Source organism: Aedes aegypti, chromosome 1 (genome assembly GCF_002204515.2).
Source record: "Aedes aegypti strain LVP_AGWG chromosome 1, AaegL5.0 Primary Assembly, whole genome shotgun sequence".
In the NCBI taxonomy this organism is placed as follows: domain Eukaryota; kingdom Metazoa; phylum Arthropoda; class Insecta; order Diptera; family Culicidae; genus Aedes; species Aedes aegypti.
The window spans coordinates 218,997,952-219,012,785 of record NC_035107.1 but is presented as its reverse complement, the minus strand read 5'-3'; the positions used below and the strand labels follow the sequence as shown (position 1 = coordinate 219,012,785).

Here is a 14,834-nt window from a genome sequence, read left to right as displayed (position 1 = left end):
ACTGATTGATGCGCAGATGTTGTTGTTATAGGCGGCCCAATCCGCCTGGTTATACAACCAACGGGGTCATCTTTTTTTGAATTTTGAATCCCTCTAGTATTTAGTTTAAGATAGGGCAATAGGTTTCTTTAGTTATACTCTGAGAGAACCTCGCGAAGAGCAAAAATATCAACGTCATATGCAGCCCAGATTCCACTGTCACGAAACGTCAAATGCAGCCCGTCGTTTTTATGGCTGAAAAAGTGAAAAATATTGTATTCAAAATAAACTGTTATTAAAAATCTCAGTCAGCGGAGAAGTTTTTTTTTCCAAAGATGCTGATAAATCCAAACTCAAGACTAATTATTTCTAATGTCTTCTACGTTTGCTGACATTTAATTTCACTCAAAAGGCCGTTTGTGCTTCGGTGTGATGCAAACTGCAATAGTTTTTTGCTGAGATGTTCATGTGAGAGTTTGAACGGCATTCGCATGATTGATGAAAACACTGAGTGGAATAAAAAAAACTCAGCAATCGCAGAAAAAGAAGACCGTCTCCGCGAGTCTCGTCTCCACGGTGCTCCAATTACCGTTATTATCAAATAAAATATACCATTCAAACGGCAGTCAGCAGTTGATTGCTGACGTTGTTCTGCACCTTTGGGCCGATTTTGAAAAAAATCCTTAGTCAGAATTTTGAGTTACGCCCATTTGAAGTTTATATGATATAAATCACATAAAATATGCCATTTTTACTTGTTTAAACAAAGAGATTATACAAAAAAATGTAGTTTTGATTTTTTATCTGGTTTTAGATATTGAAAAACACATTTTCCTTAAAAAAAAAAATTCTAGACCGACATATGAAAAGGGCTAATGCTATGTTTAGTTATTACTTATCAACCAATACACAAACAATTATATCTAACAATCGAACGCCTGATAGTGATTTTAGGATTTAGGATTGTCCAAAGCATTCATTCTTGGACAGGATATGCAAATACGCCCTTTTGAAGTGTATGGAAAGAATATTGCATGATGAATTCCGTTTCATCTATAATCAACGGTTAGGTGCATACATAATCATTACACCTTTGCTGTTGCTCTTATTTCATGAAAGTTGCATAAAATTTATACGTACACATATTGTCTAGATTGACATTAGAAAAGGGCCAAGGTATAATTGAAATATATACACATCAATACAGCTGAACATCAAAGTTTATAGCAACATTCGAATATAACATATCTGTATCTACATAATTCTATATTCTATATTCTATTCAATTCTATTTAATTCTTTTCTATTCTAATCTGTTCTATTCTATTTAATTCTACTCTGCTTAAATTTATTCTATTCTGATCCACCCTACTTGTTCTTATACATATTTTTACAAATGCCAATGTTGTAATCAACAACTGCGCGCAAAAGAATTGAACGATACACTTTCGATGTTTGTTCGACTTTATAGTGCTGACAGGTCTGTGAAACAGTGGTATGCACAGACTCCGATGCTAGCTCATTATGTCAGCCTAGTCCTCGACCAGTCGCATTGCAGAAGTCTTTTACATGAAACAGGTGATATGATATTTCGAAGATTTTGTCAGACTGTGCTCTTCCCAGCTCTCGACAAACTTGTTCAAATTACCGTTAAAACAAGGAACCAGCTCAATTGAAAAGCATTTAATACAAAATGCTTCAGTTCCTTAAAATACATAAAAACTATCATATATAAGTTGAAACCCTTAGTTGGACTTACTGTGAAATAATAATTCAAATCTTCATTTTTATGGATCATATGAGAAGCACGCATTAGGAGCCAGAATCTGTGCATAGCAATTTTTTACAGAGCTGGGAGCGCTGAAAAGCCGTACAAATATCGAAAATGTATCGTTCAAATCTTTTGTGCGCAGTTATCAATTAATGCAGTGTCCATTTGTAAAAATATGTATAAGAACAAGTAGGATGGATCAGAATAGAATAAATTTAAGTAGATTATAATTGAATAGAATAGAATAGATTAGAATATAAAATAATTAATAAGAATGGAATAAAATTCAAATGTATAAGGCCGGAACAAATTTGAAATTTTACTTTTGTCTCCCCCCCCTTCAAAAATTTCAAAAAGTCAGAAGGGGAAAATAAATAATTTATCTTATTTTCAGTGTTGATTTTCATTATTTTTCGTGTTTTTTGCTAGTTTTGTAATTCGTCTTTACTGTATTGCTGTTTGCATTTGAGATGCAAATGTTGACTTAATGTCCTCCAAATGCGGTACCGTAATCCGGGGTATCATTGATCAGCGGGGTAACATTGATCGGAATGACCCATCTCGTAAAAAGTTCGTATAGCCATTTATTGAAGAAACATTTTCAAATCATGAATGGTGCTTCTCTTTCTTATATTCATTAGCTAATGAAAGTGAAGATTTTTGCGCAAATTGTGTTTACCTTATGCGTAAATTTGTCAACTTTTCGAAACAATTATTTCAATGGGTAAGGATGACGCTACCGAACATTCACGTTCAAGTTCTGCAAACGATACGAGCAAGGAAAATGTGGTTCTTACTTAAAATGGCATCGCCAAAAACGATTCCGTTGTCAATACTTTCATAAGTATGCTCAATTTGGCAACATTAACGAATTACTGTTAAGAATATAGAATTCCTTAAGGGAATTGCCTACTTTTAGGCGTATTCCGTGGTTTGTGGTGCTATTAATTTTAAAATTACTTAAAAAGTAAATGACTTGTAAGCGTTTGGCCTTCATATTCGGTTTCGGGGCCATGATTTAATTAAGCAACGACATTTCCAATTTATCCGAACATTGTTTACATAGGTGATCAATGCTACACCATAGCAGCTAAATCAAAAATTCACTTAAAACATTTTTTTAAACATGCTTAAGTCTTTCAAAAAACAAAACGCAGCATATAGCCACGAGCTATGGGTGGCAGTACTTGTTTTAAAAATATAACATTTGCTACATTTGCATTTTCAAACGAAATATTTAAGAAATATTCAAAAAATTGATCAATGTTACCCTAGATTACGGTAACACAAAACAATCAAAGGACACCTAGCAACGATTATATAAATCACAGCTGCCCTAGCAAGAAAAATCTATCATTGACATCGCATTTCTTGTGAAAAATCTTACCGCATTTGGTGTTCCCCTATTTGATATTTGCATTTCAAACGCACACAGCAATATTACATTAGATAACAGGTGTTATTGGATTACAAGTCCTCAATCTGTTTGTTTTACTGTAGCAGTATAGCCTATGAAAATAGATTTTTTATGATTTATATGAATTCTTCTTCTTGGCATTACGTCCCCAGTGGGACAGAACCTGCTTCTCAGCTTAGTGTTCTTATGAGCACTTCCACATTTATTAACTGAGAGCTTTCTTTGCCAAAGTTGCCATTTTACATTCGTATATCATGCGGCAGGTACGATGACCTGTAATGCTCAGGGATGTCAAAGAAATTTCCATAACGAAAAGATCCTGAACCGACCCGGAATATTATATACATGTTGGACCAAATTGATACAATCTAAATATGATTTAAAGTTGCATAGGGTAGGTGTACCAGTTATGGACATAGTGGTTCCCTATTTCGCCATACGAGATTACTTGCATGTTTTCACAATTTGAAAGATTTTGTGTGTTGCAGTAGTAAGATTTAAGATATATCATGATGTTTAAACATTCAAAAAGATTTAAAATGTGAAAGTTATCGAAATTTCCCGTATAGCCAAATAGGGAACCACTATGGCCATAACTGGTACACTTTCACTATAAGTGCAACATTTTCGCACTCTTTTTGAAATTGTTAATAGCTAGGGTACAATTTGAAAGCCGTTTTATGAAAAATGTTATGCGATCGATATTAAGAACAATTAAAAATGTAGTTTTTATTACTAGAACATTTCTATTTGACGGATATATGTGGCAAAACATGGTTTTTCACCATATGAGAATACCCAGACAACCAGAAATCGCATGAAAGTTCACGTTACAACTCGTTTGTTCATACTAATTACATCAAACCCGCAAAACACCGTGGATAAACTCGTCAGATTGATGACCTTCCTCGCATAAAACACTTCTTTTCTGAGTTCACTTGTACATTTTGTTTCGTCTCGTACACTCGTACAAACAAAATCGGATCACTCCGTAGCAGCTGTCAAATCAACATTTGTTATCATAAGTTAAGTCGGATAAGATCATAGGTTAGTTCTGTAGAAAATTTATACACTCGCAATGTATGTTATTATTCATCACATAATGTATGCACGCATATCGCCTCCACTTTTGTACGTAGAAGGTCATTTCGCGACATCTTATAAGTGAAATAGTGCGCATACAAAGCCTCCAGGTGATTGCGTTATACGTACATTTTGGTTGTCTGGGTAAAAATGATAAATTTCCCTGAATTTCCATTTTATTATTTTTTGTCCCCCCCCTTGACACATTTTGAAGGAAGGTGACAAAAGAAGATTTTAAGATTTGTTCCGGCCTAATATAGATACAGATAAGTGATGTTTGAGTGTTTCGGTTAACTTTAAAGGTGATTATAGAACGAAGCCACACCTCAAATTTTCAAGAGCACAAAGTTGAGAACCAAACAGCGCTCCGCGCTGAAAATTTATCGCATTGGTCACCACCAGCAAGCAAGCAGTTTGATTGATTTTCAGTGCAAACTTTTGTCAGATGCTCCAGTCTTGTGCACAAGAAAATTTAAAGTTTGGCTTTGTTTTATAATCACCTTAACACAGTCATTGTTCAGCTATATTGAAATGTGTATATTTCAATTATACTTTGGTCCTTTTGCAATGTCAGTATAGACAATATGTGTACGTGTAAATTTGGAATCGTTAGAATATTACGTAAAGAGGGGTTTGGTAGTGTTACGGTTCATACATTTTCCATGCAAAAGCTGTAACGTGGGGGAGGAAAGAGGGTCTCAAATTGGAAAATTCTGCGTTACATTATATTTGAATCATTCCTTCTATGCAACTTGCAAAATTGAATGAAATAAGAACAAACGCAAAAGTGTAATGATTATATATGCACCTAGCTAACCGTTGATCATAGATGGAGCAGAATTCAGCATATTCCATATTTCATATTCTTTCCATACATTTCAAAAGGGCGTATCTGCATATTCTGTCCAAGAATTTTTCATACAAATTTGAATGCTATGGACAATTTCCTAAAATCACTACCAGGCGTTAATTTGGCCCTTTTCAAATGTCGGTCGAGAAAAAATTTAGAAAAATTTATTTTGTAATATCTAAAACCATATAAAAAATTAAAACTACACAATTTTATTTTAATCTCTTTGTTTAAACAAGTTAAAGTGGCATATTTCGTGTGATTTCTATCATATAAACTTCAAAAGGGCGTTACTCAAAATTCTGACTAAGGATTTTTTTCAAATTCGGCCCAGAGGTGCAGAACAATGTCAGTAATCAACTGCCGACTGCCGTTTGGATGGTATATTTTATTTGATAATAACGGTAATTGGAGCACCGTGGTCTCAGGTTATACTAAAACTGGTAGCAAACTTTGTCTTGCCATCAAGTAGGCTGTTGGAAAACGCCATGAAACCTATCGTACAGAATGACAGTTCCGTTCACTCTCGTTTTTTAGACTTTCTCGTTCAATACCGTGCTGCATCAATACCCGGACGCTTAAGTCAACAGAAATGTTCAAACTTAAATTTAGGTATGTTTGGTTTAAATTTTCTTGAAGTGTTATTATTCCAGTGTTGTTCAGACTCATTTCCCCGAAAATAACATTTTCCGAACTACGAAGCCACGAACTACTACAACCATGCTCTATCCTCCTAAGATAGAAAAGCAGATGGTTAAGCTTGAGTACTGCACACAAAATCGATCAATTTTGATCCCAGAGAGCCACAATTCAAGTTTCGGTGAAATGAAATGAGTGAGTGAGTGAGTGCGAATCATTTCACCGAAACTTGAATTGCGGCCCACCGAGATCGAAACTGTCGGATCCCATGTGCAACACTCAAGCCCAACCACCTCCCCCTCCATCTCAGGAATACAACGCACAGTTATAACAGTTCATGGCTTCACAATTCGAATTTCGGGGAAATGAGTCTGGTCAACACTGTATTATTCAACATATTTTTACACTTCAGATCTTCATGAAAGTGACCAAATTTTCGATATTATTTATGAGTTTTACAAGTAAATCGACGAAATATTGGAGCGTGTCTTGTCTTTAAATCCGGACACCTACTCAAATGATGTTTTTAAATCCGGACATTTTTGGATCAAAATCCGGACACCTGTGTTTTTATATGATATTTTTGCATATCTTTTCAAGACAAGCATACAAACTCGTCGAAATAATATTGTCGATGTCCGTGATTAAAAACACTGACCCGTAATCTCGGACAGTCTCTTTATAGTCCTTTAAATGCACATTTGTTTCATAATTCACACCAGCTTTGTTACAAAACATTGGAAATATATTCATGTTTTAAATTGTGTTCAAAACACTATGAAAACATACTTCACACACTCTTTCTTCAACACGGGGTTCGGTTGTGCGTTCTAAGATCGTAAATCGTCAATTTAAATGGACCACGAAGGAATGACGTCCGACAGAAACGATTAACGTGTTGTTATTTTCATTAATTATTTGGCAATGTTAACTAGATTGAAAATGAAAGTATAATAATCTTCAATGTTTAAAGCATAAACTATGATAAAATCCCAAACACAAAAACATTCAAATTATGCATAAATTAATCAATATTATCAAAGTGTCCGGATATTGGTACCGTCCGGATTTTGATTCATCACGGTATACTGTGCTTTTAATAGTCAAAAACTTCAGAAGGGACTACAGGAGAGAGTTAATTTTAAGATGAAATAAGCATATGCATAGATGACCGTACAATTCGTAGTCACTACTCCATGATTGACCAGAACAATCTAAATTGCACAAGGAACCAACAGATGGAGCTTGGGAAAAGCATACCATCCTCAGTGTATACTTTGTAATGTAATAATTCCCTTACAGGCAAAACTTCAAGTTATTTGTAGTTCATCATCCAAATTTCAGCCAATTCGGACTATCAGAAGCTGAGATACAGCACCCCAAACTTGGGCATTTTGTATGGAAAAACAGCATTTGATTACTAACTTATGTCAATGACTGTATGTACAAATGAGAGATTCTCTCCTCTCTCGCTCTCTTTCGATTATAACAGTGGAATACCGAAGTTTTTCACTATAGTTTGAAAGGTAATTTCCTTGACTAGCGTTTCATCAAAAAAAACGCAACAGAAGAGGTTCTTGTGACTCAGCTATTGATTAAAAAGGAAGTAAACAAAGAGAGCCTCTCAATGTTAGATAGGTCCTTTCAAAACGTTGCGCGAGAATTCTTCTAGAATTTCTAAACAAATTTAACTAAAAACCAGCAACGTTTCTAGAATGTAACCAAGTAATTAATAAGATATTTTATTTTTTCTGACAGACTTCAAAAATGATCAAGGAAGAAGGATCCGTTCTCCTTATTGTTGCGTTGAATACAAAAATCCAACATTCCAAAAATTTGCTTTTTGTTTCCACATAACATTTATTGTAAAGGAACTGGCGATCGAGAAAACAGCATTTGGAGAAAAGTAGCTCAATTCGTATGAAGCAATCCCTCGATGATCTCTAAGGTTTTTTTTTGCCAAACTACTAGAAAAATATTTGTACAAATCTCTAGTATGATTTTTCTTGAATCTATAAAGGAATCCCTGGCAGAATAACTGGTAGAATTCCGGGAGAAACCTTGAATGAATTACTGTAGGAATCTTAGGAGAATTTCAAAAGCGCTTTCCTGGAGTAATTCCTGAATTGTTCACTGAACGATTCAACGGGTTTCTAAAAAAAACTTGAAGAAGTTCTTAGAACAATTAGTAAAAAGTGGTTGTTTGATAACAGCATTGAAGCATTAATGTGACTAAAACAAGAAGAAGGGTCTATTGTAGCTTATCAGCATGTTCAGCAAAGCTGATTGTGTTGGTTAGGAATATATTTTTGTGAAAGACAATCATGTTAAAATATACATTAACAGTTTATGAACTACGACCATTGCCATTTTTTCGGAGTTTTCGTAACAAAACACTACGAAAAAATGAGAATACTAGTGTGGTAGCTAGAGTTGATATCTTAAGAATTTATGTATGTGAAGAAAAAAAAATATTGCATGTATTTATTTCAGTGTGTACGATTTGTTGTCAGTGTACAATATATGTGACATGAATCTTTTGAGCGTGCTTTTGATTGACAGTTCGAAAGAGAATGAGCGTGAAAAACGATTTGAGCTTCATCGCGTGGTCGAGAAGTCAATTTAATGAAGGATTTTGTCGTGGTTGGTTGTAGTGGTTCAAACCCATCTTATGTTTATTTGACCGATGGCGGAATCGGCCGAAAGTGAGTATTTTAAGTTGATCCGGATACTACACCTATTAGGTTGAGACTACAGAACGTCACGTCGATAATCGATTCTGCGCCATTTCTGCGGAAGGTATTTACTGTACCCATATTTGCCAGCTCTACATTTAATGCGGCCTGGGATTCCAACAATAGTTGGCCTCTTTTTTTTTTTCTTTTTTTATTTAAATCACCAGCTATCACTACTGGCTGTCATCCTGTCGAAAATGTGGGAAAATTCCTCAATCGACCTCCTTGGGGGCGCGTAACAACTGCAATAGAAAACGCAGTTGATTTTTAAGATATCAACTCTAGCTACCACAACCGTCACGACATGTCCACAAAAGATGTACACACCAAATTTTTATTGCTGTAAATCAGCAAATTTTTGCTGATTTTTTTTGTGCTGTAAATTCAGCAATCGATCCAGCAAAATAAAATTTGCTGAACTGATCAGCAATGCAAATTCTCATCCAAATGACAGCTGGGTTACTGACCATTCAGCAAAGCGAATTTTAATTTGCTGATTAATCAGCACTAGGTTATTTGTTATTCTCGTGGGATTTTTTGCTGATTTCCAGCAATTTCAGATCGCCAGCACCCGGTAGGTGAAAAATTTTAGGTAATATTTGTAAAAGTTGTCATGGAAAACAATATAAGATGCGAATGCGTTGTATGTCATTAACATTTATTTAAAAATAAACGCAATTTTCTGGGCTTCGGGGGAAAATGGACACCGTCTACCGTAACGGTAATGTTGCCACCTAGAAATAAACATTTTGATATTTATTAAACCATCAATATCATAGTGAATGTTTAGTACTTACCAAATACGATATTACGAAAAATATACATAAATATATGAATGTTCGGGTAAACATTTTTTTAACTCCATGCTAATATTGTGAGTGAAACGAGTGGGAGAATTATTTTCTTTTTTTTAATTTTCGGGTGACAGATAAAACAGTTTGCTGATACGAGTTCAGTAATAATATTTGCTGGCTTACAGCAAAATTTCAAATGGATTGCTAGTTATCAATCATGTGTCATATAAATTACTGAAAGTCAGCAAAACTGATGGTGATGACAAGTATCCAGCAAGTTAGAATGCTGAATTCCAGCAAACAATTTCAGAAATGCTGTATATCAGTAAAATAGTGTATTGCTGGATTGGTTTCAGCAAACGAAATTGCTGGAAGATTGATCGAAAATTTGGTGTGTACTTTTTTACTTGACAAATAGAGATATATCCGTATTAAGGAACAATCATGGAAAGGGCGTAACTCCAAATTTTGAACTAATCTTTCAAAAACCAAATAGGGTTTTGCTAATCTAAGAGCCTCTAGATAAGTACGCGCAGGAATTACCGTAATCCGGGGTAACATTGATCATTTTTTTGAATATTTCTTAAATATTTCGTTCGAAACTGCAAATGTTGCAAATTTTATATTTTTAAAACAAGTACTGCCACCTGTAGCTCGTGACTATGTACTGTATTTTGTTTTTTGAATGATTTAAGTATGTTTAAAAAAATGTTTTAAGCGGTTTTTTGATATGGGGTAACATTGATCACCTATGTAAACAATGTTCGGTAATATTGAAAATGTCGTTACTTACTTAAATCATAGCCCCCGAAGCCGAATGTGAAGGCCAAACACTTACAAGTCATTTACTTTTTGAGTTATTTTAAAAAACACCTCGAACCACGGAATACGCCTAAGGAAATTCTATTTTCTTAACAGTAATTCGTTAATGTTGCCTAATTGAGCATACTTATGAAAGTTTTGACAACGGAATCGTTTTCAGCGATGCCATTTTTAGTAAGAACCACATTTTTCTTGCTCATATCGTTTGCAGCACTTATGTGAGACATGAATGTTCGGTAGGGTCATCATTACCCCTTGAATTAATTGTTTCGAAAAGTTGACAAATTTACGCATAAGGTTAACGCAATTCACGCAAAAATTTTCACTTTCATTAGCTTATGAATATAAGAAAGAGAAGCACCATTCATGATTTGTAAATGTTCCATCAATAAATGACAATACGAACTTTTTACGAGATGAGTCATTCCGATCAATGTTACCCTGCTGATCAATGATACCCCGGATTACGGTACTGTAAAAAATCCTGTACCAAGTGGTTTAGGCATGCTTATGGAATTCATTTGAAAAGTGGGTAGTTGAATTCCAGAAATAATTATCGAAGGGAATCTTGGCGGCAATTTGTTATCAATTTGAAGGGGTCTTTGGAGAAATGCCTTGAGTAATACCAGCGGAATCATGAAATGCATGAAAACATTTGAAGGAATCTTTGAAGACTTTCCTATAGCATCATCGGGTTATTAAGGAAACATGACCTGCTCTGCTTTATTCACGCAAGAGGCTTTTCACTTGTCAGTTCAGGCCAATAAAAATGTAACCCTATGCTTTTCGTGAATTTTCAGCGAATAAAGTCAATCTCGAAAACCCAATAATCTAGTCATCGGACTTACAGTGGGAAAGTTCTGACCTCAGCATACAAACCCGGCACTCAACCATGCGTAGGTCGTTAAACCTCAGAGGGTCGACGACGAAAGATTAGCAGACGATGGAGTGTACGACATGGTTCATCATTTGGCAATTTTCCAGCCCGGTTCCAAGAGAGAAGTTTTCCCCGCACGCATCATAATCCTATTTTCGTGCAATCGTGGCAAACAGCATGTGAGTGTGTTAATTTTTACGACAATGACCCCGACTCTCCTCCCCTTTTCTGGTAGAATCCCACACATTAGAAGATGGACACATCATACTTTTGGGACGTTGTTGCTCAGGCAAATACCGAGTGACGAAAGATCAGTGTGCTGCTTTCCCTTAGAGGAAATTGATAACAAAATAATAAGAAATCTTGTTACCTGATTGTCATAATTTGATAACTGACTTTGTTATAATCTTGGCTGAATTAACAGCCGAAGAAAATGAGAATTCGTCGATTATCAAAATAATAGTAAATTAAGTTATCACTGCGTTCAAGTTGGTAACCAAATGTTTGCCGTCACGTTTCGCATATCAACAATTTTGGAGAGCTTGTAATCAATTTGATATCATTCAGTTATCCACCTTTGCTCGGACAAAAAGTGGATAGTTCTCTGGCAGATGCGTGATTTTAGAGACAATACTGAATCCATCGGTTGGGGTGTCATAAAGCTAATTTCCTTGGCAGAAGTGTCGTAGACTGACATCTCCGGGATGGATTCCTGCTGGAGGGGCTGAAGTGAAAATGGCAACGATGGTAATTTTAAACTACGTTTGACTGCTTGCTGCTGTTGGTGTATCGTTAAACCAACGGTAGTTGAAAAGGGTTTTTAGTGGTTTTTCGAGAGGATTCAGACACGTGTGCAAATGAGGGGCTGTTTACGACTTTCGTGATCTAGATTTTCTCGTTTGGAGCATGTTATGGCGACATGGATTTACATGTTGGTAGTTACAAGCTAATGGCATTAGTTTGATGATTGATTCAAATGTTGCGAAATATTTCGCTTAATGAATAATATTAGAGATATTGTTCTGAATAATTGCTACAAACGTGGGCAATTAAATCCTTGCAATTGATCTGCTCTCAAATCGTGTAAAAAGTCATTTCGCAGGTTCCACCGAGATTTGAACTCGGATCGTTGGATTCAGAGTCCAAAGTGCTAACCATTACACCATGGAACCAGTTGATAAAGAAGAAACCCGATTATCTGTTTGTGCGGTCTGCAGGCTGATAATCATTCTTCAAAACATACTTTCTTCTGCAACCACTACGCAACATGAACAGTCACGACGTACTCAATAATGGTATCTCGCAAAAATCTAATCTTGCTTTTAAAATGAAAACTGAAACGGTGCAACTTTCTATGAGATCGAGACAGCACGTGTTCAACGTAAAAATAGCCTGCGCCGAGCGGACAATCTCTCTGAAGGTGATTTCAAACACCCACGCCGCCAAATTGCTCTTTCTTTCAATTGTATTAGGCTTGGTGTCGAACGCCTGAGTTATAAGCAGCTGTTTTATGCGGTGGAAATTATTAAGCAAATCTTGCAAAGTACATCCACAGACAAACATACGTAACACTTTAAACAGATTACATTAAAATTCGTTACCATATTCACAGTTCAGACCATCATCATCTGGTGAGCATGTTGCACGAAACACTGTTTTGTGCAACAAGTCCTGTTGATGGCGGTTGTGTAAAACGTCAAACACAAAGAAAAATTATGCGTACGCCTCGGATTGTGAGGTTTGGAATAAAGCAAATTTGTAATGATCATTCAATGAGTGTTAAATTGAAAACCTTCAGTGTTACATCTGTTTGTCTGTGCTTCTATTTTGCAATCAACTACCTTTTTAAAATCTTCGGCATCTTCGGACCAGCCTCCATCATTTCTGACATAGTTCAAATCGCATGCGGGAAGAATTACGAAAGCCGTTCGTCATAATCATTCGCCCATTGTGGTCCTAATTTTTGCAACCCTGCAAAATTTCCTGACCCGTGTAAACATTCACAATTTTCCGTACTCGAATGGACGAGTAAGAAAGTGAATGAGGGTGTGTACGCTTGTAATTATACAGCCATTGGTTGGTTGTTTTGTTGGTACAACGAACAGTGAACAGGTCGTCGTCAGATGATGATGAAGAGTGACTGCCTCCATCAACAACGCTCTGATAGTCATTGACACAGCCTGCCACAAGTGCTGACCATTTTCCGAACCGTTTTCTGGCCATAATTTAATTTTGGCGCTTTTCAGCAGATTCCGTCAACCGAACGATGGACGTAAGTTTTGGAGGGTTCGGGAGGGATTTTTTTGGACAGTACAGGTACGGAGTGTCAATTAGGGCGGTTCAAACTACGAAAAAGTTTGAAAAATTTTACAATGCTCGATGATGAAAATAGAGATCTGTCTATTTTGTATCTATTTTGGTGTGAATTTAATGATGGCCCAAAAACGTTGAAAGTTTATAAGAAAAGAATTATGAGGAAACTAAAACAATACTTCTAACACCCGCAGAATTATCATAATCAAATTGATGCTAGTATAAATGTTCGAATTTTATTACTCAAGCTTTAGAGAAGAAAGTTGCTGAAGAAACAAATCCATTTTGAGCTCATTTTGTTTTGGCTTTTTGCAAAAGTTTACAGGGCTATAACTCCATATGGGGGAAAAATACTAAAAAAAAATCATAGAGATTATTCTCTATAATTTTTTTTATTATTTAGCCCCCCGCATTTAATTCCTCTCTTCAGGAACTTCATTGATTACGGTCTGAAGAATAAATTTTCACTTGCTTTCCAATGCTACACATTTGACAGAACTTCATTTTCATCATGAAGATTCTAAGGAAGATTAGATTTTATGACTTTTAGCAATTTGAATCGCCCTAGAGTCCATCCCTCAGGTGAACATCGTATAAAGGTGGTGTTTGACTGCGCTAGTCTATAATCGTTGTAAACAGTCATCTTCACAGGAATGCCCTATTTGAACCCAACTAGACTGGCGGTAGTCAGTGATAAGAGTACCTTTATGTATACCTATGCTATACAGTGGTTATCAAATGTAGAATCAATTATGACTTCCATCGTTTTTCGGGATCTCCCTCTCCTCTCTCTGTCACGCTTTTTCCATACCTAATACATGATCTGTCATGCTTTCGCAAAAAAAATGTGAAGGGGGGGGGGGGGTTTCAAATGATGGACGTCGTTTTTGAATGACCCCTAATTATGTGGTGAATAATGCTGGAGTCTTTTAAAATAGGCGTATCGTTTAAAAAAATTAAAAGTAATTAATCCATGAATGAAGCAATAATTTTCTTAATGGCTCTCGTTCTCTACTTCTATGCTAGAGCCAAAGTATTCTTTCGAAATTTCTGATTGAAATCAAAACGAATTTTACCATATTTGATAAACAGTCAAAATTTAAAAAAAAAGCTAGATGAGACGAAAAAACAGGCGATCGAAACACTTATTGACAACTTTGATTTTTCATGTTCAACCTGAAATATCTCGCAATCAGTGGTGGGAATGGTAATAGTAGTAGGCGAGTCGCAATATACTGCCGTGAATCGCAAGTCAGTCCCATCTGTAAAAAGTAGGCATTGAGAAAATGGGGTGTGAAGTTTCCAAACTCGTTTTCCATACGAATATTCAAAAAAAAACCAGAGGATTTAAACATGTTCAAATCTTAATGAAACTTCCACAGTTTACTTTTCACTACGATATCTTTCTGAGAAAAATATAAAAATGATCAAAACACTGTTCTTTTTTGTGTTGCATGGTGCGGAAATCTGTAGTGGGACTGATATGCGGTTACTTTTCATTATGGGACAATTTGACTTGCTGTTTTTTCTCACTTATTCCGAACAAATCTTATT

The 14,834-nt window shown here is 35.7% G+C and overlaps 1 protein-coding gene and 1 non-coding gene across 2 annotated transcripts in view; both read right to left on the bottom strand.

The window, feature by feature from the left end:
- LOC5578520 (polypyrimidine tract-binding protein 2) overlaps window positions 1-14,834 on the bottom strand; it is a 1,002,030-nt gene that overhangs the window by 963,681 nt on the left and 23,515 nt on the right. The window lies entirely within an intron of this gene.
- Trnaq-cug lies at window positions 12,068-12,139 on the bottom strand. Its single transcript has one exon. It is a non-coding gene; the product is annotated as a tRNA-Gln (tRNA).